Raw genomic sequence first — 23,054 nt, forward strand, 5'->3', positions numbered from 1 at the left:
AAAGTTGCGGAGAAGTTTAACCACTTGAGCCACGGAAGGATTTACCCCCTTCCTGATCAGGCCATTTTTTGCAATACGGCACTGCGTCGCTTTAACTGACAATTGCGTGGTCTTGCAACGCTGTACCCAAACAAAATTAACTTTTTGTGCTATAAACAAAAAAAGAGCGACAATTTTGAAAAATAAAAACTAAATTTTTTACTTTCTGCCATAAAACATTTCCAAAAAAACAAATGTATTAATCAATTTAGGCCAATATGTATTCTGCTACATATTTTTGGTAAATAAAATCACAATAAACGTACATTAAATGGTTTGCTCAAAAGTTATAGTGTCTACAAAATAGGGGATAGATTTTTGGCGTTTTTATTATTTTTTTTTTTACTAGTAATGGCAGTGATCAGTGATTTTTAGCAGGACTGCGACATTGCGGCGGATAGATCGGACACCTAACTGCCATTTTTCACGCTTTTTTGGGAACCAGTGACATTATTACAGTAATCAGTTCTAAAAATATGCACTGTTATTGTACTAATGACACTGGCAGGGAAGGTGTTAACATCAGGGGTTAAATGTGTTCCCTCGCTGTGTGTTCTAACTGTATGGGGGACTGTGTGACTGGGGAAACACACAGATCCACCTTCCTGCATTGCAGGGAGACAGGATCTGTGTGATTTCCCATGTCAGAATGGAGATTTGCCTTGTTTACACAGGCAGATCCCCATTCTGTCACTGCGGGGAACGATCGCGGGTCACCGCCAGACTTTGAATACGCCAGATCTGCCTGCTGGTTGACTCCCCCGCTGGCCAATGGGAGCGCGTGCCCACAAATTGCTGTGTATGAGCCGACATACACCTACGGCGATTTGCGGGATCGAGCCACATTGCCGCAGTATAACTGCGGTAGCTGGTCCTTAAGTGGTTAATGTAGGGTTACGTTATAAAAAAATATCCCAAGCTTTGAACATCTCACGGAGCACTGTTCAATCCATCTCCTGAAAATGGAAAGAGTATGGCACAACTGCAAATCTAACAAGATATGGCCGTCCACCTAAACTGACAGGCCTGGCAAGGAGAGCATTAATCAGAGAACCAGCCAAGAGGCCCATGATAACTCTGGGCCTCAGAGATCCACAGCTCAGGTGAGAGAATCTGTCCACAGGACAACTATTAGTCGTGCACTCCACAAATCTGGCCTTTATGGAAGAGTGGCAAGAAGAAAGCCATTGTTTAAGAGAAAGCCATGAGAAGTTCCGTTTGCAGTTTGCGAGAAGCCATGTGGGGGACACAGCAAACATGTGGAAGAAGGTGCTCTGGTCAGATGAGACCAAAATTAAACCTTTTGGCCTGAAAGCAAAATGCTATATGTGGCGGAAAATTAACACTGCACATCACACTGAATACGCCATCCTCACTGTGAAACATGGTGGTGGCAGCATCATGTTGAAGGGATGCTTTTTTTCAGCAGGGACAGGGAAGCTGGTCAGAGTTGATGAGAAGATGGATGGAACCAAATACAGGGTAATCTTAGAAGAAAACCTGTTATGCCGTGTACACATGGGCGGACTTTTCAACATTAAACATCCGACAGTCTTTCCAACGGACTTTCGACGGACTTACGACGGACTTCCAAACGAACGGACTTGCCCATGCACGAACTGACTAAAGTCCGTTCTAAAATCCGCCGAAAGTCCGTTCATTTTGAACGTGATGACGTATGACGGGACTAGAAAAGTAAGTCAATCTCGCCGCTTTTATAGTGTTCTCAGGAATACTACCGGTACATCGAGCCACACCAGAAAGGCAGAGGGAGATTAGGGAAGTAAACAAGTGGCTGAAGAGCTGGTGTAGTAAGGAGGGGTTTGGGTTCCTGGAGGACTGGGCCGACTTCTCAGTCGGTAACCGGTACTATAGAAGGGACGGACTGCACCTAAATGAGGAGGGTGCAGATCTGCTGGGAATGAAGATGGCCAAAAAGTTAGAGGGGTTTTTAAACTAGGCGATGGGGGGGAGGGACCAGAGACAGTGATAGCCAGCGCGGAAGATATTCCAGAGGGTAGTATTGGGGGCATTAGTGGTAGGTTAACCAAAGCACAAAAACACAAGGTGAGTATAGTAGCAAGTCCTAGTTGCAATCTTGCAACACCCAATACGAGGACAATATGCGACCGGTCTAAACTATGTGGCATGTTCACCAATGCCAGGAGCATGGCGGACAAGATGGGTGAACTAGAGATACTGTTGTACAAGGAGGATTTGGATTTTGTGGGAATTTCAGAGACCTGGTTCAACAGCTCTCATGATTGGCTGGCAAACATTCAAGGGTATACCCTATACCGCAAGGATAGAGAGGGTAAAAAAGGGGGAGGGGTATGCCTATATATCAAGAATAATGTACAAGTGAATGTGAGAGATGACATCACTGAGGGAGCTAGGGAGGAGGTGGAATCCTTATGGGTAGAGCTCCAAAGGGATGAAGCTAAGGGGAAAATAATACTGGGAGTATGCTATAGGCCCCCTAACCTGAGGGAGGAAGTGGAGACGGATCTCCTATCACAAATTGGATTAGCAGCAAGGATGGGAAGTGTTATCATAATGGGGGATTTTAATTATCCAGACTTAGACTGGGCGGAGGGAACCGCGCATTCATTTAAGGCTCGCCAGTTCCTTAATGTCTTGCAGGACAATTTTATGGGTCAGATGGTAGACGCACCAACTAGAAATAAAACATTACTGGATCTACTGATTACCAACAATACAGACCTGATCACAGATGTGGAAATACGGGGCAATTTAGGTAACAGCGATCACAGGTCAATTAGTTTCAGTATAAATCACACAAATAGGAAACATGAAGGGAACACAAAGACACTGAATTTCAAAAGAGCCAACTTCCCTAAACTACAAACCTTGCTAAAAGGCATAAATTGGGATAAAATATTAGGAACAAAGAATACGGAGGAGAGATGGGTTTGCTTTAAGAGCATATTAAATAAGGGCATTAGCCAATGTATCCCATTGGGTAATAAATTTAAAAGAGCGAACAAAAATCCTGGATGGCTTATCTCCAATGTAAAAATGCATATAAAAGCAAAGGAGAAGGCCTTCAAAACATACAAGGTTGAGGGATCATCCTCAGCATTCAGACTTCATAAAGAATGCAATAAGAAATGTAAGGGTGCAATTAGGACGGCTAAGATAGAACATGAAAGACACATAGCGGAGGAGAGCAAAAAAAATCCCAAGAAATTCTTTAAGTATGTAAACAGTAAAAAAGGGAGGACAGACCATATTGGCCCCATAAAGAATGAGGAAGGACATCTAGTTACAAAGGATGGGGAGATGGCAAAGGTATTGAATTTATTCTTCTCCTCAGTATTAACAAGTGAATTGGGGGGCTTCAGTAACCAAAACTGCAGTGTTTATCCTCATGACACAACACAGGAAGCACCTACATGGTTAACAGAGGACAGAATTAAAATTAGACTTGAGAAACGTAACATTAATAAATCACCGGGACCAGATGGCTTGCATCCGAGGGTACTTAGGGAACTCAGTCAGGTGATTGCCAGACCATTGTTCCTTATTTTTACAGACAGTCTATTGACTGGAATGGTACCAGCTGATTGGAGAAAAGCCAATGTAGCACCAATATTTAAAAAGGGCCCAAAAAACATCCCTGGGAATTACAGACCAGTTAGCCTAACATCAATAGTATGTAAACTCTTGGAGGGGATGATAAGGGACTATATACAAGATTTTAGTAATAAGAATGATATCATTAGCAGTAATCAGCATGGATTCATGAAGAATCGTTCTTGCCAAACCAATCTTCTATGAGGAGGTGAGTTGCCATCTAGATAAAGGAAGGCCCGTAGACGTGGTGTATCTGGATTTTGCAAAAGCATTTGACACAGTTCCCCATAAACGTTTACTGTAGAAAATAAGGTGCGTTGGCATGGACCATAGGGTGAGTACATGGATTGAAAACTGGCTACAAGGGCGTGTTCAGAGGGTGGTGATAAATGGGGAGTACTCAGAATGGTCAGGGGTGGGTAGTGGGGTTCCCCAGGGTTCTGTGCTGGGACCAATCCTATTTAATTTGTTCATAAACGATCTGGAGGATGGGATAAACAGTTCAATCTCTGTATTTGCAGATGATACTAAGCTAAGCAGGGCAATAACTTCTCCGCAGGATGTGGAAATCTTGCAAAAAGACCTGAACAAATTAATGGGGTGGGCGACTACATGGCAAATGAGGTTCAATGTAGAAAAATGTAAAATAATGCATTTGGGTGGCAAAAATATGAATGCAATTTATACACTAGGAGGAGAACCTCTGGGGGAATCTAGGATGGAAAAGGACCTGGGGGTCCTAGTAGATGATAGGCTCAGCAATGGCATGCAATGCCAAGCTGCTGCTAATAAAGCAAACAGAATATTGGCATGCATTAAAAGGGGGATCAACTCCAGAGATAAAACGATAATTCTCCCGCTCTACAAGACTCTGGTCTGGCCGCACCTGGAGTATGCTGTCCAGTTCTGGGCACCAGTCCTCAGGAGGGATGTACTGGAAATGGAGCGAGTACAAAGAAGGGCAACAAAGCTAATAAAGGGTCTGGAGGATCTTAGTTATGAGGAAAGGTTGCAAGCTCTGAACTTATTCTCTCTGGAGAAGAGACGCTTGAGAGGGGATATGATTTCAATTTACAAATACTGTACTGGTGACCCCACAATAGGGATAAAACTTTTTCGCAGAAGAGAGTTTAATAAGACTCGTGGCCACTCATTACAATTAGAAGAAAAGAGGTTTAACCTTAAACTACGTAGATGGTTCTTTACTGTAAGAGTGGCAAGGATGTGGAATTCCCTTCCACAGGCGGTGGTCTCAGCGGGGAGCATTGATAGCTTCAAGAAACTATTAGATAATCACCTGAATGACCGCAACATACAGGGATATGTAATGAAATACTGACACATAATCACACACATAGGTTGGACTTGATGGACTTGTGTCTTTTTTCAACCTCACCTACTATGTAACTATGTAACTATTGACACCTTGCGAGCCCCATCGCGGGAGCCAGCGGGAAAGGAAAAATGTTTTTTCCTCTCCCTTTTTTTTTTAATAATCAAAATTTTATTATTTTATTTCATTTATATATGCACCATTTATACAACATTATATCTATATTCTATATTCTATCCCCTACCCCTATGTTCAATCCAAAAGAAACAAACTACACATTACATCCTTCCACTCCTACCACAGTTTTTCCCCCCTGTCCCAGCAATCGACATTTACATATGGGAAGAGAGAAGAGGAGGGAGAAAAAAAAAAAAACAAACCCCTCCGTGTACAATCGTGCTTATAATTATAAAGTGTTTTAAAGATAAAATTATAAATAAATTCCCCCTTATTCTGATTCGTGTCATTAATCACTTCAATTAATTTATTTCATTATTTGTGAAAAAAAAAAAAAAAGGGACACCCACCCCCGGTGTACAATCGTGTCTAGATATGGTTATTAAGTGTACCAAAAATAGAATTGTAAATGATTTCCCCCTTGTTCTAATTTGTGTCATTAATCATTAAAGTTCCTAATTATGCACTCTGTGCAATAGAAGTGAAAAAAAAAAAAATTAATTTATTATAAAATAAATTCCGCTTTATTCTAATTCGTGTCAATAATCACTAAAATTCATAATAATGTAATTTGTGCATGAAAAAAACAAAAAAAACAATCGTGCTTAAAAAAGGGAATAATATCCCTATAATTCATAATTAATATAAATCGTGTATCCGTGTTTTCTTCCTTTTCCCCCTCTCTTCCCTTCCCCCTCCCTCCCCTCCCCCCTTTAAAAAATAATGAGTGAGGGGGATATCCCCCTCCCTTCTAATCTTCTAGTGTCCATAAATTTATTTATGTGTGTAATTTTCTCTCTTTTTTTCTCCCCCCTCTCTACCCCTAGAAAAAAAAAAAAAAACAACATCCAATGTTTATCAAAACTGGGGCAAGAGGGAAATAATAAAAAATCCAAAAACCACATATACATATAACCATACATTATCTTGCCCCCCTCCCTCTTTGATTAGCATTAGAGAAGTTATATCACTATTTACGTCTACCCTCCAAGGCCAGTCTTCTTATATCTCTATTCTAAATGACTATACCATTTCTTCCTCCCTTACCCATCTGTATTTCCCTCTTCTATTATCTCCTTAGCGCAATGTTCCCAGTTCGCCCATGTCGTTTCAAATTTCTTTCTTTGGTTTTTAACCACATGAACCCATCTCTCCGCTTCCTTTATTATATTAACCTCATTTCTCCACTCTATGACTGACGGGATCCGGTCCTGTCTCCAGTACTTCGGAATTAATTTTTTTGCTGCATTTAATAAATGTGGGGTTATACTTTCTCTATATTTTTTGACAGATCCAGACGTTTCATGGAATAAATATTGTATAGGCCCAAACTCCATGTGGTCCGTCGTCGTTTTCTTAATCCAAGGGGCCACTAATTCCCAAAATCGCTTAATTATTGGGCATGTCCACCACAGATGAAGAAAAGTTCCCCTCTGTCCACAGCCCCTCCAACATCTGTCATTAGTTTCTGAAGAGATTTGTGCTATTTTAACTGGTGTCCTATACCATCTCGCTAGGAACTTATATGCCATTTCTTGCACCTTTGTACTTATGGAGGTAGTAAATGTTAACGATATCATTTTATTTATTTGTTTATCTGTCCACACTTGGCCTAGCTCCCTCTCCCATTCTTTTATAAAGTATGGGGGTTTCTTTTCTTGTTCTCCTAGGATCATTCTGTACATCCGGGATAACGTATGCCCAGCTTCTGATGTCTGTGCACACTGCCTCTCGAATGCGGTGAGTGTATTTATGGGTCTTAACGGTTTTATTTTCTTAAGGAAACTCGTCATTTGACGGTGTTTCCATTCCGCCATTCTTGTCTCCCCAAATTTCAAAATCATCTCTGTCAGTGATAATAAAACTCCACTTGGGGCAAACTTACCGCATCTAATATTCCTGTCTTGAACCCAGACCCCCAGACTTCCCGTCTTCTCCCCCGGGGGGAACCACGGAAATCCCTCCAGAGGAGCCAGAGGGGAGGTCTGTGGAGCATACCTGCCCTCTTTATTCATTCTATCCCATAATTCTAATATATTCAGGGTCATTGGTGATGTCCATTGTGACAGCCCTCTCAATGACCCTTGGATCCATGGTGCTCCTGCCAGGTTTCTCCCCGCCATCAACATTTCTGCCTGTACCCATGGTTTTCTATTTAGGTCATGGCACCAGTCCATTATTCTAACTAGCGCCATGGCCTTATAATAGGATGTTATATCCGGGAGTCCTAGGCCACCCTCCGCTCTACTCCTTCTTAAAATATCGTAAGCCAGTCTAGGCCTTTTATCGTTCCACACAAAAGCCATGAATAGCCGACGCATTTGTTTAAAGAGAGTCGCCGGTAACCTGATTGGCACTGTACGCAGCACATCAACTATTCTGGGCAGTATGCTCATTTTTATGGCACTGATTCTTCCGAACCAGGTCAAGTATTTCCCCTTCCACTTCTTTAATTCTTCTGTTATTTCTTTCACTAATGAGCCATAATTATACTCCAACAATAGTTCATAGTCTGCACTTATCTGTACCCCCAGGTATGTCAGCGACTCCTTGTTCCATATAAATGGGTATATTTCCTTCAGTGATCTCTCTATCTCCACTGGGACATGACTGGGAAGGATGACTGATTTCTCAAAATTAATCTTAAAGCCAGACACCCTTCCAAATTTCTGTACTTCCACCATCAATGCCGCTATAGATGTCTGGGGAGCGGAGAGAAAAAATAATAAGTCATCCGCATACGCTGCTACTTTATGTTCCGTATGGCCTATATGCGTCCCTGCTATCTCCTTATTCTTTCTAATTCTACGCATGAATGGTTCCATTACTATCGCGAATATCAAGGGGGACAGCGGACACCCCTGCCTGGTACCGTTTTGTATGTTAAAACATTCAGATACTGTCCCATTTACCATCGACAGAGTGATTCCTGGGGCTTCACCTGGGCCGTATCGCATCCAATGCAGTATATGGAGTGCGCGGGTGGTGTTGTCCCTTGCTTCTCGTCCCTTTACAAACCCTGCTTGATCTGGGTGTACTAAATCTCCTACATCTTCCTGAAGTCTCAGGGCCAGAATTTTTGCCAGTATCTTGGTGTCTGAGTTCAGCAGAGAGATTGGCCTGTAATTAGCACATACCTGGGGATCTTTTCCCTCTTTTGGCAAAACCGTTATGTACGCCAGTGATGCTTCTGAGGAAAGTGGACTTCCAGCACCCATAGAGTTGAAATAATCACAAAGTGGTTTTACCAAAATTGGGAGAAATTTCTTGTAATATATGTTTGTCAGCCCGTCCGGACCTGGGCTTTTCCCCGGGGGCAGGGCTGCTATCACTCTGCTCAACACTTCAACCATGATTGGGCGTTCCATAATCTCGGAAGTTTCTCTAGGTAGTATGGGCATGTCAGCGTTCTCAATATAATCCTCTATCTTATCTCTCCTTTGTCCCTTGCTTTCCCCTTCTTCAGATGGTTCTGTTTTGGAGATGTTATATAGTGCCTCATAGAATTTACCAAATTCTTTTGCTATAGCCTTTGTGTCTATTATTTTCCTACCCTGAACTAGTAAGCTATGCACGTGTCTAGAGTCCTGTTGTTTTTTAAGTTGTTTTGCCAGTAGCCTACCGCATTTATTTCCTTGTTCATATGCTCTATTTGCGAAAAACCTAATTTTGTTTTTCGCTTTATACTCTAAATATTGCGAAAGCTCTGCCCGTGCATTCTCCAGACATCTGCCATCCATTGGGTCAAGATTTTCCTTATGCTTTATTTCTAGGGCTCTGATCTTCTCTAGTAGTTCGTCTATTTCTCTTTTGCTTTCCTTCTTTATATATGTATCAAAAGCAATTAAGTCCCCCCTCACAACCGCCTTGTGTGCTTCCCATACCACTTGATCTGACACTCCTTCTGTTTTATTTATTTAAAAATACTCCTTTATCTTAACCCTTAGTTTCTCCACTATGTCTTCCTTATCCAACAATGACTCGTTCAGACACCATATTCGTTCCACCCGAGTCATTTGAGTTGGTTGAAGGGTCAAAATTATTGGGGCGTGGTCAGACATAGTTATTGGTTCAATTGTACTTGTGCTGACATTCCCCAAGTAGAATTGATCCACCAAGAAAAGGTCTAACCGCGAATACATATAGTGTATTTTAGAATAATAGCTAAAATCCCTGGTGCCTGGGTGTAAAGCTCTCCAGGTATCCACAAGGTGTTGTGAGCATAAGGTTTGTTTAACCCGCTTTATGGCTTTAAAAGACATAGCAGTTCTACCCGTGGAGGTATCTATACTCAGTTCTAACACCATATTGAAATCTCCTCCTACCACTACACACCCTTCCTTAAATTCTTCCAGTTTTCTAAATACTTTAACCAAAAAGTTAGCTGTCCCAACATTGGGCGAATATATTGAAGCAAAGGTATATCGTCTCCCCTGTAGCGTGCCCTTTACAAATGAATACCGACCTTCTGGGTCACTTTGCAAGGTCTCCATAATCCAAGGGCATGATTTCTTGAACGCAATTGTGACCCCTCTTGCCCTCGCTATTGGGGATACCGCATGATACCACTGATTCAGTATATTCTGGGGTAAGCTTGGGATTGAGCTGCTCTTAAAATGGGTCTCCTGCAGGAAAACAACATCAGCTCCCCAATGTTGCAGCTCAACCCATAAGCGCCCTCTTTTAATTGGTGAATTCAAACCCCTCACATTGTACGACAAAATTTTCAAAGTGGCTGTCATTTTATTTCATTTTTAGGGCCCCCGGCCCCTTGCCCTTGTTCTCTATCTTCTCCTCTGCCAATCCCACCCCCCCTTCTACCCCCCCCTCCCCATCATTCATTACTTCATTAAACACATATTTATACCTAAAAAAAAAAAAACACAGAAAAAACAAAAGATATACCACATATATATCGTAGATATAGACCTTACATACTTGCATCCTATCCCCCCATGCCACAAACCTCTCATTAGGGGTATATCTAAAAATCGGGTATGTAGCTTGCGCGCACCCACACCTCCTGCGCGCCTGCTACCTCCCTTCCCTGCTTTCCGCAGGATTATTCTCCCCTTTAATTGGGGCTGACCTATTGACCTACCTAAGGTCCACATTTCCCATTACACCCTCCCTTCCAATCCCCCCCTCCTCCCCGACATTACTCTATTGACCCCCTCCTGAGTGGAAAGGACCCGGGCAAAAAAAAAAAGTCCTCTAAGTCCTTTAAGTCCTTCTTTGGGCTATTCCCCTGTTAACCCTTGCTGGTACTTCTTGCCACTTCTCTGCTCGTTGCAGGGGGGCCCTAGACAACGTATTCTCCAATCCACAAAGTCCACCATCGGGAGGTCTAATTTTTCCACAAATACTTTTAGATCATCCTTCGTTCGCAATGTTGTGGTTCTTCCATTCCTGGAGGCTGTTAAACTTAAAGGGAACCCCCACCTATATTTGATCTCAGCCTTCCATAAAATTTCTAGCAGTGGGCGAACCGCCCCTCGTTTAAAGAGAGTCCTTTTTGATATATATCTGGATACAGAGCTATGTTTGAACCTTCAAATGTAATCCTAGGATTATCACGTGCCATCTTCATTATACTCTCCTTCTCTGCATATTTGTGAACTTTGCATATTACATCTCTGGGGACAGCAGTTTTTGTACTCTTGGGGTGGACCCGGTGTATCCGGTCTATTTCTATAACATTAGGGGCTTGATCCCCTAAAATCTGTCCAAACACTTTTTGTACCACTGGGGCTAGTTCTGTCGCTGCGATTGACTCTTTCAATCCCTTTATACGTATATTTTGGCGTCTATCTCTATTCTCGTACTCATCCAGCTGGTCCCTGTATGCATTTAATGTTTCTTCATATTTTTTCATGGACTCTTGAGCCTCCGTCACAGCCTGTATAGTAGCTTCTTGTTCTTTTTCCATCCCCTCTACTCTGTATCCCAAGTCCCTGATGTCCTCTTTTAAGCTTGCTACTGCTTGCATGCAAGATTGTTCAACTGCATTTATTAATTGTTGAATATCATTTTTAGTGGGGAGGGCCTTCAGCAGACCCCAGATATCCCTTTCTGGGTCTACACTCTGTCCAATCCATCCATGTGGGTTCCCTTCACCATCTTGGAGACTCTCCTGGTCACAGTCCATGACATGTCTCTGCGGTGACCCACATCTTCCCATACCCCCTCCTGTTATACTTAGATGTTCCTTATTATTACTTTGGTCCATATTGGGGGTTGGGTCCTCTCCTTCTCTTGCTTTCATCCTCTCCATGTCTATGGTCTGAGACTCCTCTTGAGTCTGTCTATTATCCTCCCCCTGTGTCACTGTACCCCGGCTTCCTGTTGATGTACTTTGTATAGCCGTTACTAGATGTCCATTACCAGGAGTTAACTGGCCTATATTTTTAGCCCCTATTACCTGGGGTACCCAGGGGTCCGGGGTCCTCCTCCGTCTTCCCACTGTAGGAGGTCTCTTACCGTTCACGACGACACTGTCTCCTTTCGTCTGTACGTTCGCATTCGCCCGCTTTATCCCAGACTCCCACTCTGTTTTTTCCGCACCGTCAGTTATGGTAGCTCCGCTCCGTTTTTTAATATCCAGCCTTCCTGTTAGCTCGGGTGTGCGAGGGGACATGAAAGCCTTAATGCCGTCCATTCATTTCCTTCCTCTCCCTGCTGTTGGCTGCAAAGCTGCTTGTCTGCGAGTTGTCATCCTCATACAGTGACACAGTGGGAACTGTGGTATAGTGAAGCGGTGACCCAGCAAGACAGTAACACAGCAGTGAAGTGGTATAGGAAAATAGAAGGGAGGTATCAGGAAGGGACCAGGAGGAGCCGCCAATCACCTCTCGCCTCACTCTCCTTCCACTTTCGGTTTGGCCGCCCGTCCGTTTATCCAGAGAGCTCTGGTGTGTATTTGCCTGACGGCATACAGCAGGACTGAAGCCGGACAGATAAACAGGTAAACAGGAGAGCTCCGGCGTGTATTTGCCTGGCATACAGCATACAGCAGGACTGAAGCCAGATAGATAGGCAGATAGGCAGGTAGACAAGCCCTCTCTCTCCGTGTCTCAGCGTCTCTGCGTCTCAGCTGACAGCCGGATGATTTCTCGTGCGCTTAGCCCGGGAACATGAGGGGGGGGAGCGCTCACTCACTCACTCACGCCCATCTCTGTTTTTTCCTTTCCCAATGAGCAACAAGCATTGCTGACATTGAGGCCGGGTTCACACTGGTGCGGGGATCCGACTTGGATCCAAGCCAATACCAGGCACTGTGTTCATGAAGGGGAACTCCACACCAAATTTAAATTAAAAAACCGGCATGGGTTCCCCTCCAAGAGCATACCAGGCCCTTAGGTCTGGTATGGATTTTAAGGAGAACCCCCTACGCCGAAAAAAAGGCATCCATACCAGGCCCTTATCCGAGCACGCAGCTTGGCCGGTCAGGAAAGGGGGTGGGGATGAGCAAGCGCCCCCCCCCCCTGAACCGTACCAGGCCGCATGCCCTCAACATGGGGGATGGGTGCTTTGGGGAAGGGGGGCAAAGCACCTTGTCCCCATGTTGATGAGGACAAGGGCCTCTTCCCGACAACCCTGGCCGTTGGTTGTCGGGGTCTGCGGGCGGGGGGCTTCTCGGAATCCGGGAGCCCCCTTTAATAAGGGGCCCCCAGATCCCGGCCCCCTGCCCTATGTGAATGAGTATGGGGTACATCGTACCCCTACCATTCACCTGGGGGAAAAAAGTGTCAATAAAAAGACACTAGACAGGTTTTTAAAGTAATTTATTAGGCAGCTCCGGGGGTCTCTTCCGACTCCTCTGCTCTCTCCTGCTTCTTCTCCCACTCTCCGGCCTCTTCTCACGCTCCTTGGTTCTTCTCCCGCTCTCCGGTTCTTCTGCCTACCTCCTCCGCTATCTTCTGCTCTTTTGCTAGCGTTGGCCCGGTCATTCCCGTTGTCTCCTTCCCTGTTCTCTTCCGATGTTGACATGATGCTCTCTCCCGCTGTAATGCCGTGTGAGCGGTGCGCAATGACTTATATAGGCATGGGGCGGGGTCACCGGGTAATGTCACCAGGTGACCCCGCCCCTTATGACGTCACAGTCCCATCATGCCCCGGGTTCGACGGGCGGACTTTTCAGCATCAAAGGTCTGGTGGTCTTTCCGACGGACTTTCAACGGACTTTTGACGGACTTCCGACAGACTTTCGAACGAACGGACTTGGCTACACACGATCACACCAAAGTCCGACGGATTCGTACGTGATGACGTACAACTGGACTAAAATAAGGCAGTTGATAGCCAGTAGCCAATAGCTACCCTAGCGTCGGTTTTTGTCCGTCGGACTAGCATACAGACGAACGGATTTTTCGACCGGACTCAAATCTGTCGGAAAGATTTGAAACATGTTCATGAATCCGTCTGATTTTTGTCCGAAAAGGTCCGTCAGAAGTCCGATGAAGCCCACACACGGTCGGATTGTCCGACGGATTCGTTCCGGCGGATGAGTTCGGTCGAAAAGAAATGAGACTGGGGCGGAGGTTCACCTTCCAGCTGGACAACAACCCTAAACATACAGCCAGAGCTACAATGGAATGGTTTAGATCAAAGCATATTCATGCGTGAGAAAGGCCCAGTCAAAGTTCAGAGCTAAATTGAGAATCTGTGGCAAGACTTGAAAAATTGCTGTTCACAGACGCTCTCTATCCAATCTGACAGAGCTTGAGCTATTTTGCAAAGAGGAATGGGTAAAAATTTCACTCTCTAGATGTGCAAAGCTGGTAGAGACATCCCCAAAAAGACTTGCAGCTGTAATTGCAGTGAAAGGTGGTTCTACAAAGTAATAACCATTTATAATTTTCCTTCCACTTCACAATTATGTTCCACTTTGTGTTGGTCTATCACATAACATCCCAATAAAATACATTTACATTTTTGGTTGTAACCAGACAAAATGTGGAAAATTTCAACGGGTGTGAATACTTTTTTCACTGTAGATACCTGCAGCCACTGATTTGTATTTTGATTGGTCCAATTATTTACACAGTTGGCATTTTTTTTAATATTGTTTATTGCTATCTGTGTACCCATTGGGGAGATTACCTTTACTTCTTGTCCTGGTGACACTACATGTGTAAGAATGTGACTGGGCATCACTGTGTTATGAAGTGAAGAAAAGATTCCCAGCAAAAACCTACAGTATACAGTATATACCCTTTCTTATTCTATAAAAAAATATGTTGCAGAGATAGCTTACAAAGGGGCCCTGTGATTTGTAGACAAGACCCTACTAAATATAGCTTACTTTTTATATAATGTAGGAGTGAGCCTGATTTTGCACTTTCCAGCTTCAGTAAATAATCCCCATTGTGTACTTAAAGTGGGGTATGCCTGTACCTGCCCAATTTTAGCCTCCAGTAGTTCTATATATGCCGTTAAATATTTTTACTCTGTCTAGCAATCTTTTCTTTCGAAGACTTGCAGATGACCCGGTTTTCCCAGATCATTCAGTGTTCAGTTTGGTAAACATGTACATTTATGCTCAGCGGTTAGTCATGTACAGTATGTGACTTATATAAAGAATGCTGAGAAACAAATGTACTGAGCTGTGGGAATAAAAAGGACCTGCTTATTATATTTTCAATTGTCATCACAGCTCAGCTAAAGCAGTATTAAATCCAAAGGCAAAAATGTAATATATTACAGCTTACCAATCCTTAGATGTGGGGGCTGTATTAGGTTTTCTCATGCTTTTTTCCTTTATTTTCACTTGGTGGTGTGGCTAGTAACATACTTTCTGTCTTAAGGCCCGTACACACGATCGGACTTTTTGACAACAAACATGCAAATTAGCTGTTTTGGAGCAACATCCGACCGTGTGTATGCTCCATCGGAGAAACTTTTTCTGTTTCCATTGGACTTTTGTTGGCTGTGCGAACGGACAAACTTTCCGGCAACAAAAGTCAGATGGAGCAAAGTCCGATCGTGTGTACACAAAAGCATCGGACTTTTGTCCAAACTACAGTACGCGGCCGCGAGAATGTTTCCAGTGCGAACCTATCGCGCTGGTTCTCGGCGACAGGGTTCTGTACATCTCGCGCTGGCTGCTATAGGAAAAACTAATTTTTATATTGCGGCGAGCGCGAGAGGGAATTCCCCTCTGGGGGCATTCCAGGCCCTTAGGTCTGGTATGGATTTTAAGGGGAACCCCCTACGCCAAAAAAACGGCATGGGGGTCCCCTCAAAATCCATACCAGACCCTTATCCGAGCACGCAACCTGTCCGGCCAAGAAAGGGGGTGGGGGCGAGCGCCCCCCCGAGTCGTACCAGGCTGCATGCCCTCAACATGGGGGGGGTTGGTGCTTTGGGGGAGGGGGTGCCCTGCGGCCCTCCCACCCCAAAGCACCTTGTCCCCATGTTGATGAGGACAAGGGCCTCTTCCCGACAACCCTGGCCGTTGGTTGTCGGGGTCTGCGGACGGGGGGCTTATCAGAATCCGGGAGCCCCCTTTAATAAGGGGGCCCCCAGATCCCGGCCCCCCACCCGATGTGAATGAGTATGGGGTACCCCTACCCATTCACCTAGGGAAAAAAGTGCCAATAAAAAAAACACACTACACAGGTTTTAAAAGTAATTTATTAGGCAGCTCCGGGGGGTCTTCTTCCGACTTTGGGGGTCTTCTGCCGACTTCGGGGGTCTCTCAGGCCTCTTCTCCCTCTCCAGTGTCGTCTCCGCGATCTCTGGTTCTTCTCCGGTGCCTTTTTCCTTCTGCCAGGCTCCTCCGCTATTTTCTGCTCTTTTGCCGCTCTTTTACTAGCGGAGGTCTTTGGTCCATCGGACTTTTGTTGCTGGAAAGTTTGTCCGTTCGCACAGCCAACAAAAGTCCGATGGAAACAGAAAAAGTTTGTCCGATGGAGCATACACACGGTCGTATGTTGCTCCAAAACAGCTAATTTGCATGTTTGTTGTCAAAAAGTCCGATCGCGTGTACGGGCCTTAAGGCTCCATTCACACTTGTGCGACTTGTCATGCAACTTTGAAAATCAAAGTTGCATGACAAGGCGTTCCCCATGTTTTCCAATGATAACCATTCATTGATGTGCGACTTAAAGTTGCAGCAACTTGCACTACTTTGGTCAGACTTTCATGCAACTTGAGGGTCGTAGACTTCAAAGTTAACCCTCAAAAGTTGCATGAAAGTCGTACCTGAATGTTATGCAATGCAACAGTTGTGCAACAGTTGTCCATTATCACTGGTTAAAGCATGGGCGTGCGCACAGGGTGTGCCTGGGTACACCTAAATCATCCCATGTGCATTAGCATTATCGCTCTGGGTGCCAGCAGGAAGATGAAATAGATCTCCCTGTTACCTGCTCTGCCATAAGAGAAGCGTTTACGAACTTCTCTTTCACTGTGCCAGTTGGGAGATCAATGTGCCGGGGTCATATACAGTATATGTATGGTAAATACACACACGTGTGTTTGAGCTTTATGGTTTAAAGCCAAAGTCCTATCGAAGTTGCACCCATCCAAAATTGCATCAACATTGCGTCAAAGTTGCGTCAACGTTATGTCAAAGTTGCACTCCAAAGTCGGTGCAACTTTGTAGTCATACAAGTGTGAATGGAGCCCAAGAGGGTCGTGTTAGATGCACTAGATGTGCTTGGCTAATGCCGCGTACACACGGTCGGACTTTTCAGCTACAAAAGTCCGACAGCCCGTCCGACAGACTTTCGACAGACTTTTGGCGGACTTTTGGCGGACTTGCGGCAGACTTTCTAACGAACGGACTTGCCTACATACGATCACACAAAAGTCCGACGGATTCGTACGTGATGACGTACACCGGACTAAAATAAGGAAGTTGATAGCCAGTAGCCAATAGCTGCCCTAGCGTGGGTTTTTGTCCGTCGGACTAGCATACAGACGAGCGGATTTCTAGGTCCGGCGTAGTTACGTCGTAAAGATTTGAAGCATGTTTCAAATCTAAAGTCCGTCAGATTTGCGGCTGAAAAAGTCCGCTGAAAGTCCGGGGAAGTCCACACACGGTCAGATTGTCAGCCAGCTTTGGTCCGTCGGCGTCCGTCGGACTTTTGTAGATGAAAAGCCCGACCGTGTGTGCGCGGCATAACGCTTTTTTATGCAGTTGCAGCAGCTGATTTCCTTTTCCTTATAGGCTGACCATTGTAAACACCTCTGTTAGTGTTAAATGGTTTGTCTCAACACTCCAACTGCCATTTTTGCTGGACAGTTTGATATGTTAAAGAAAGTTGAAAAATAACAGATTTAGTGGCTGGATCACCAGGGGGCAATAAAGGAAAAAAATTACCAAAAAAAAGAAAGTAAGTATTGGTAAGCTGCAACATAGTAAATATTTGGGTTTAATACCGCTTGAATGTAGATATTAAAGGGTCACCATCAGAGGTGTAACTAGAACCCTGAAGGAACCCCCTGAATGCTGGGGCCCTTTACTTCCAATGTGGGGCGATTTACTCCCATCGCGGGGCCCTTTTCTATGCCCCAGTTCACACTTTGACAGATAAAGTCGAATGACAAGTTAAAACACATTCATTTCAATGGATGATTTGAGTGCAGTGATAGACTACAATGTTAAATCACAAAAGTCGCAAGCAAATAGCAAGATAAACACAAGCAAGTCGCAAGGAAAACGCAAACAAGTCGCAAAGAAAGCGCAAGCAAGTTGCTTGACTTTGGGGTTGCAACAGTGTGAACCAAGCCTTACAGTCCCGCAGCAGGCTCCCCCATGCTGGAGGAACACCAGGGCCCAGTTGCAAGTGTGATGTTTGCGACCCTGGTGGCTCCGCCGCTGGTCACTATTTAATCTAGTTCTGTATTCCTTCAAAAAATATTACATGTATTTTAAATACAGCTATTATGAATACAAACGTTTTAATCAGGTTTCCTTAAACAACCATCCAGCATAATTCAGAGACTTGCAGAGAATGGTAAGTTAGGGATATCCAGCTAAAGTCTTTCCATTAGGCAAGAAAAATCAAGTTTCTCCATCAATCGATTCCCCCATACACTCTAATGCCCCGTACACACGGTCGGACATTGATCGGACATTCCAACAACAAAATCCTAGGATTTTTTCCGACGGATGTTGGCTTAAACTTGTTTTGCGTACACACGGTCGCACAAAGTTGTCGGAATTTCCGATCGCCAAGAACGCGGTGACGTCAACCACGTACGACGAGACTAGAAAAGGCCATTTCAGAACTAAGCGTGGCACCCTTTGGGCTCCTTTTGCTAATCTCGTGTTAGTAAAAGTTTGGTGAGAGACGATTCGCGCTTTTCAGACTCGTGTCTTTCAGATCATTTTCTGCGGTTCAGTTTGTGCTTGTGGGTTTGTATCTGCTCTTCGGTGCGTGCAAGCAAGCTACGCGTGACTTGGATTAGTCATTGTGTTCTTGTTCATTCGTTGCTGTTTTTCAGGTCGCTCTTCACAGGCCTTGCTGTTCTTCAGTGCGTTCTGTTACTTCGTTCTGAGCAGCCGACCGTTTTCTAGCCATGTTGCGTATACATACTCCTCGTAGAGTTCGTGCTGTGCGGGGGCTTGGTGTTGGGGTCCTGACCTTGACACAAGTCCAGTCCATGAACAGGGTGGGAAGGAGTTCATGGACCAAGAATTGGTTGCTTCAGTGTGACCAGTTCTGTCATATGCCTTTGCTCCGTGAGATCCGTGAGAATAATCCTGATGATTTCAGGAACTTTCTCAGGATGACGGACCCCGTATTTCACCGCTTGTTGGCTTCGCTGACCCCCTATATCAGCAGGCAGGATACCTGCATGAGGCAAGCCATCACTCCGGAGCAGAGGCTCGTCGCTACCCTGCGGTACTTGGCGACAGGGAGAAGCCTGCAGGACTTGAAGTTCTCGACAGGCATCTCCCCCCAGGCTCTGGGTATCATTACCTGTTCTGCCATCATCCAGGTCCTGCAGAAGGAGTATATGAAGGTAAGATTTTTATCCTTTAATATCACATTTTATTGTATTGAATGTTTGCTAATATATTGTATTTCTTTCCTCATTCCCTAATTACCATGATTGTAATATGCTGTGAATGTCCCCTTTGTCCACATGCATGCTGGAATTTTATGGTTTTTTTTTAGTCCTTCATACATATTTGCCTTCACTTACCTCCCCAGCATGCTCTCCTGGCCCTATATTCACCTCATGTAGTCACTTAACAATGTATTTTATCAGCTCCATAGTAGTGCTTTACCCCAAACAACCCCTAAAATGTTTAGAAATGTGATTTGTGCTTTAAATTCAGGCAGAGTGCCAGAGGCTTTTTTTTTGTAGTGTCCCCTGTAACAAGGGGTTAAATTCTGTGTTACATTTATTCATAGATTAATTTATATATTTACCCTTTTAGATATGTGGTCAGTAAATGCCATGATTAAAACACACAAAACAAAGAATGTAATAAAAGAGATTTACTTAGCTTTGATTAAAGATGTATTACAGATGTTACAATACAGGATAAATTCAGCATTCAATCCAGGGAACCCCTCAACTTCTGAATATTCAGATAGTTCTGGAAGCCGACAGCCTGTTCAAGATCTAGGACCTCTTACGTCCTCAGCGAAGTTCACTGGCCTGCTCTATTGTCTGACCTTTTAAAGGCTAGATGGAAGGCGCGAAAAGCTGGTTTAATCTGGTACTAACAACAGGCTAGCCAGAGAATGGTCCAGAGACAATGTGACCCTCTGTGAATCACCATCTGTTAGCTCAGAAACATACATTTTTACATATACTTAAAACTATTACTAAGTCTCTTGTAATTCAATAACTAAAGTTATATATGAATATAGACCCATACTACATTCCACCCCTTGATTTACAAGATTCTTAGTTTAGTTTATAATACTTAGATTACTTATAGATATATCAAGATGTTCTACTCAAGGTAGTCTTTTCGCTTGTACTCCAATATAAACATTTCTGACTTCATTAATTTCATCCTTCACATTTCCAGTATTATGAGTATATATGCGAAACACTCCTCATTATTAAATATGGTTCCATATATCCCACCCCTTGGGTATTTTCCACATGTAAATCAATGTATAACAATTTTACATCCTTCCACACCTCGTCTTATTTATCTAAAGTTCTATCTCTTGACCCACTTTCTCTGTCTGATTTACCTGTCCAGGAAATCTCATTCTGCTATGTTAGGGCTGAAAAATATAAAAAATGTCCAGGCTTATAAAAACAACTATATGTTGGACTAACAGAATAACACCAAACTTCCTTTTGAAAGTATAGGCATGAGCATCAAACTTTCCTTTCCAAGAGTTTAAACGCATAGATACTTGTCAAAGTCCTCCATATCTGGTGATGGACAACAGAGTCTTAGACATCCGGTTACCAGATCGCAGCTGCAGCATAGCACTTGAAACACTGTAAAACTGAAAGAACTGTAGAATACAAAGTCCATATCCTTCGGACTATTGCAGCTCACAAGTCATAGACATGCAGGCACATAACCACATAGTAGCTGGAACTTTTACAGACAGTTCAGGCACATGACCAGCAGAGCAGATAAAACAGTTCAAGTACTTCACCATCAAATTCAGGTACTTAACCATGATAGCGGATGGAACAGTTCAGGTACTCGACCCCCAGAACAGGTGGAACTTGCACCAACAGTTCAGCTGCTGATCATTGGTAAAGACTTTATAGACTGTTGCTGCTGTCAAAAGTGTTTGTCTCCTTTCTCCAATATGCTTCTAGTTGACATCATGGCATGTGTGTTACCAAATATGTCAGTCCAACATTCCTTAATTAACAACAATGCCCATATAGCCCATTATAGATTTCTGAACAGGCAAATCGATAATCATTAGTGACCTGGTCTTAACACTGAAAAACTCAGCTTTCTACATTAAAGGTGAAATATTATTACAGCTATATTACTCATCCCCCACCTGAACTATACACTACTCTGTCTCAAATTATAGGCCCAACTTTAAACTACTTCATGTGTGATTCCTCTATGCACTTTGATCTCCTTCCACACTCTAAAGACATTCTGGCAGGCTAACTGGCTCTTGTCTACACTGATCCCAATATGTGCATCTAATATGCCCATGCATATGTGTCACTGTATTCTACATGCCAGTCCCACCCCAAGCAATCAAGGGGAATTGAGGAAAACAAAACCTGAGAACCTATTTTATAACTCTTTTTCTTTACCAAGAAAATTTTATGAAAACTCAATCAGGTGTATAGAACAGGGTGGTCAAAGAATCACTGAGTGTCAGATATAACTGACCATATGTATAACACTAGAACACCTCATGTTGAAAGACTTAAAAATTGTGTTCAGTGCAATAATATTAACCTAAATGTACAGTTATAAGTAGACATGAGTACTTATTTTTTTCCTTGAAAAACAAAATGATTACTTTAAATTTAAACTGTCAATCATGCAGAAAAATGTACTTTATATGTAAAACCCCAGGCACACTCACACAGTGGTACCAAAATAATTATGGCAGAATATACAGAAGTAGATGCCGCCATAATTTAGCTTACATATACACAGGAAAGAACAACATGTAAATGTTTGGGTATTCTTACACCCTTCAAACCATTACAAGTATTATATAATTCCAGATATCAAAACAATCTTGCTGTCAATATTCAAACATTATTTGTTCTATATCATTTTATAATCAACTCAATCAGAGGAAACCCTTATAAATCTATTATGCAGCATCGAGAGTATTAGCTGCTCTGGTTTACAATCAGTTCCAATGAAAACTTTCAGTACATTTGCATATTGCATAAAAATAACAACAAAAACAACATAAATGATTCAGTTTGACTGTAATCTTCATCTTTAGTTCTTGGACATCAAACCATCAGACAGGTGGATTGATGCTGTTTAATATTGTCTAGGAACTAAACAAAACAAAAAGGTTATTTAGTGTGATGTTATTACAGCTCCTTCCTAGAAAATAACAAATAGTTAGCAACAAACACATTTAACCAACACTTTCCACAAACAACAAAACATATGGCCATTATTTCTGTTATTCATGAGTGCACTTTTATTACCCTTATTAATTGAGCTCATATTACTTAATTAATTATCACCACGTGGATTTTCATTAAAGGACGTCCATTCAAAGTTGTCATTAACCATGGTTGAAATAATTCACAAGAACATTATATGGTGTTCATTACATTTGTGCACAAACATTATACATCACCAAACTCATATTGATGTTTCTATTGCAACCTCTTGTTCAATACCATACAGATCTACGAAACTTCTAGGAATAGACCTGGTTCCTTCTGTATTAACGAAAAAAACATTAGTGTTGTATCCTAGAACATGACACTATTATATTCACCAATAGAATTATAATAATCATGACTGCTATTCAGGATTTTAAAGGGTGTTAACATCAATCAGCCATTTACTTTCTTTGTTTCAAATAATCCTAGATTTTAACAAAACTAACAATTTCAACTAGGATGTTATTTTTTCAACATGATTAGGCATTTCTCAGATGTTCAGCACTGTCCTGCTTTTCACAGGCACAAGCTTTTTTAAGGGGGGGGGGGTTAAGGGGGAATCTCCCTCTCTTAAGGGATCGTCTCATTCAAGCAGACTCTCACAAATACAGTCTACAGCTGCAGCTCTTCTTTTCACAAAATGCTGGACTATTGTCCATTGTCCGGGGGAGGGGGGGGGATGCTGCAGACTAGCCATTCCTGCTAACTCTTCAGTTACACATACAAAAGACTCACTTTTCTCAAAGCGTTTGCCTTAGTTTCATTACTTGAATATTCTAATGTTAAACATACTTAAACATCAGTAGCCAAATACATTTTACATATCATCCATACAAGTAACTTTTCCTCACCA

The sequence above is a fragment of the Aquarana catesbeiana genome, linkage group LG03, assembly GCF_042186555.1.
Source record: "Aquarana catesbeiana isolate 2022-GZ linkage group LG03, ASM4218655v1, whole genome shotgun sequence".
Taxonomy (NCBI): Eukaryota; Metazoa; Chordata; class Amphibia; order Anura; family Ranidae; genus Aquarana; species Aquarana catesbeiana.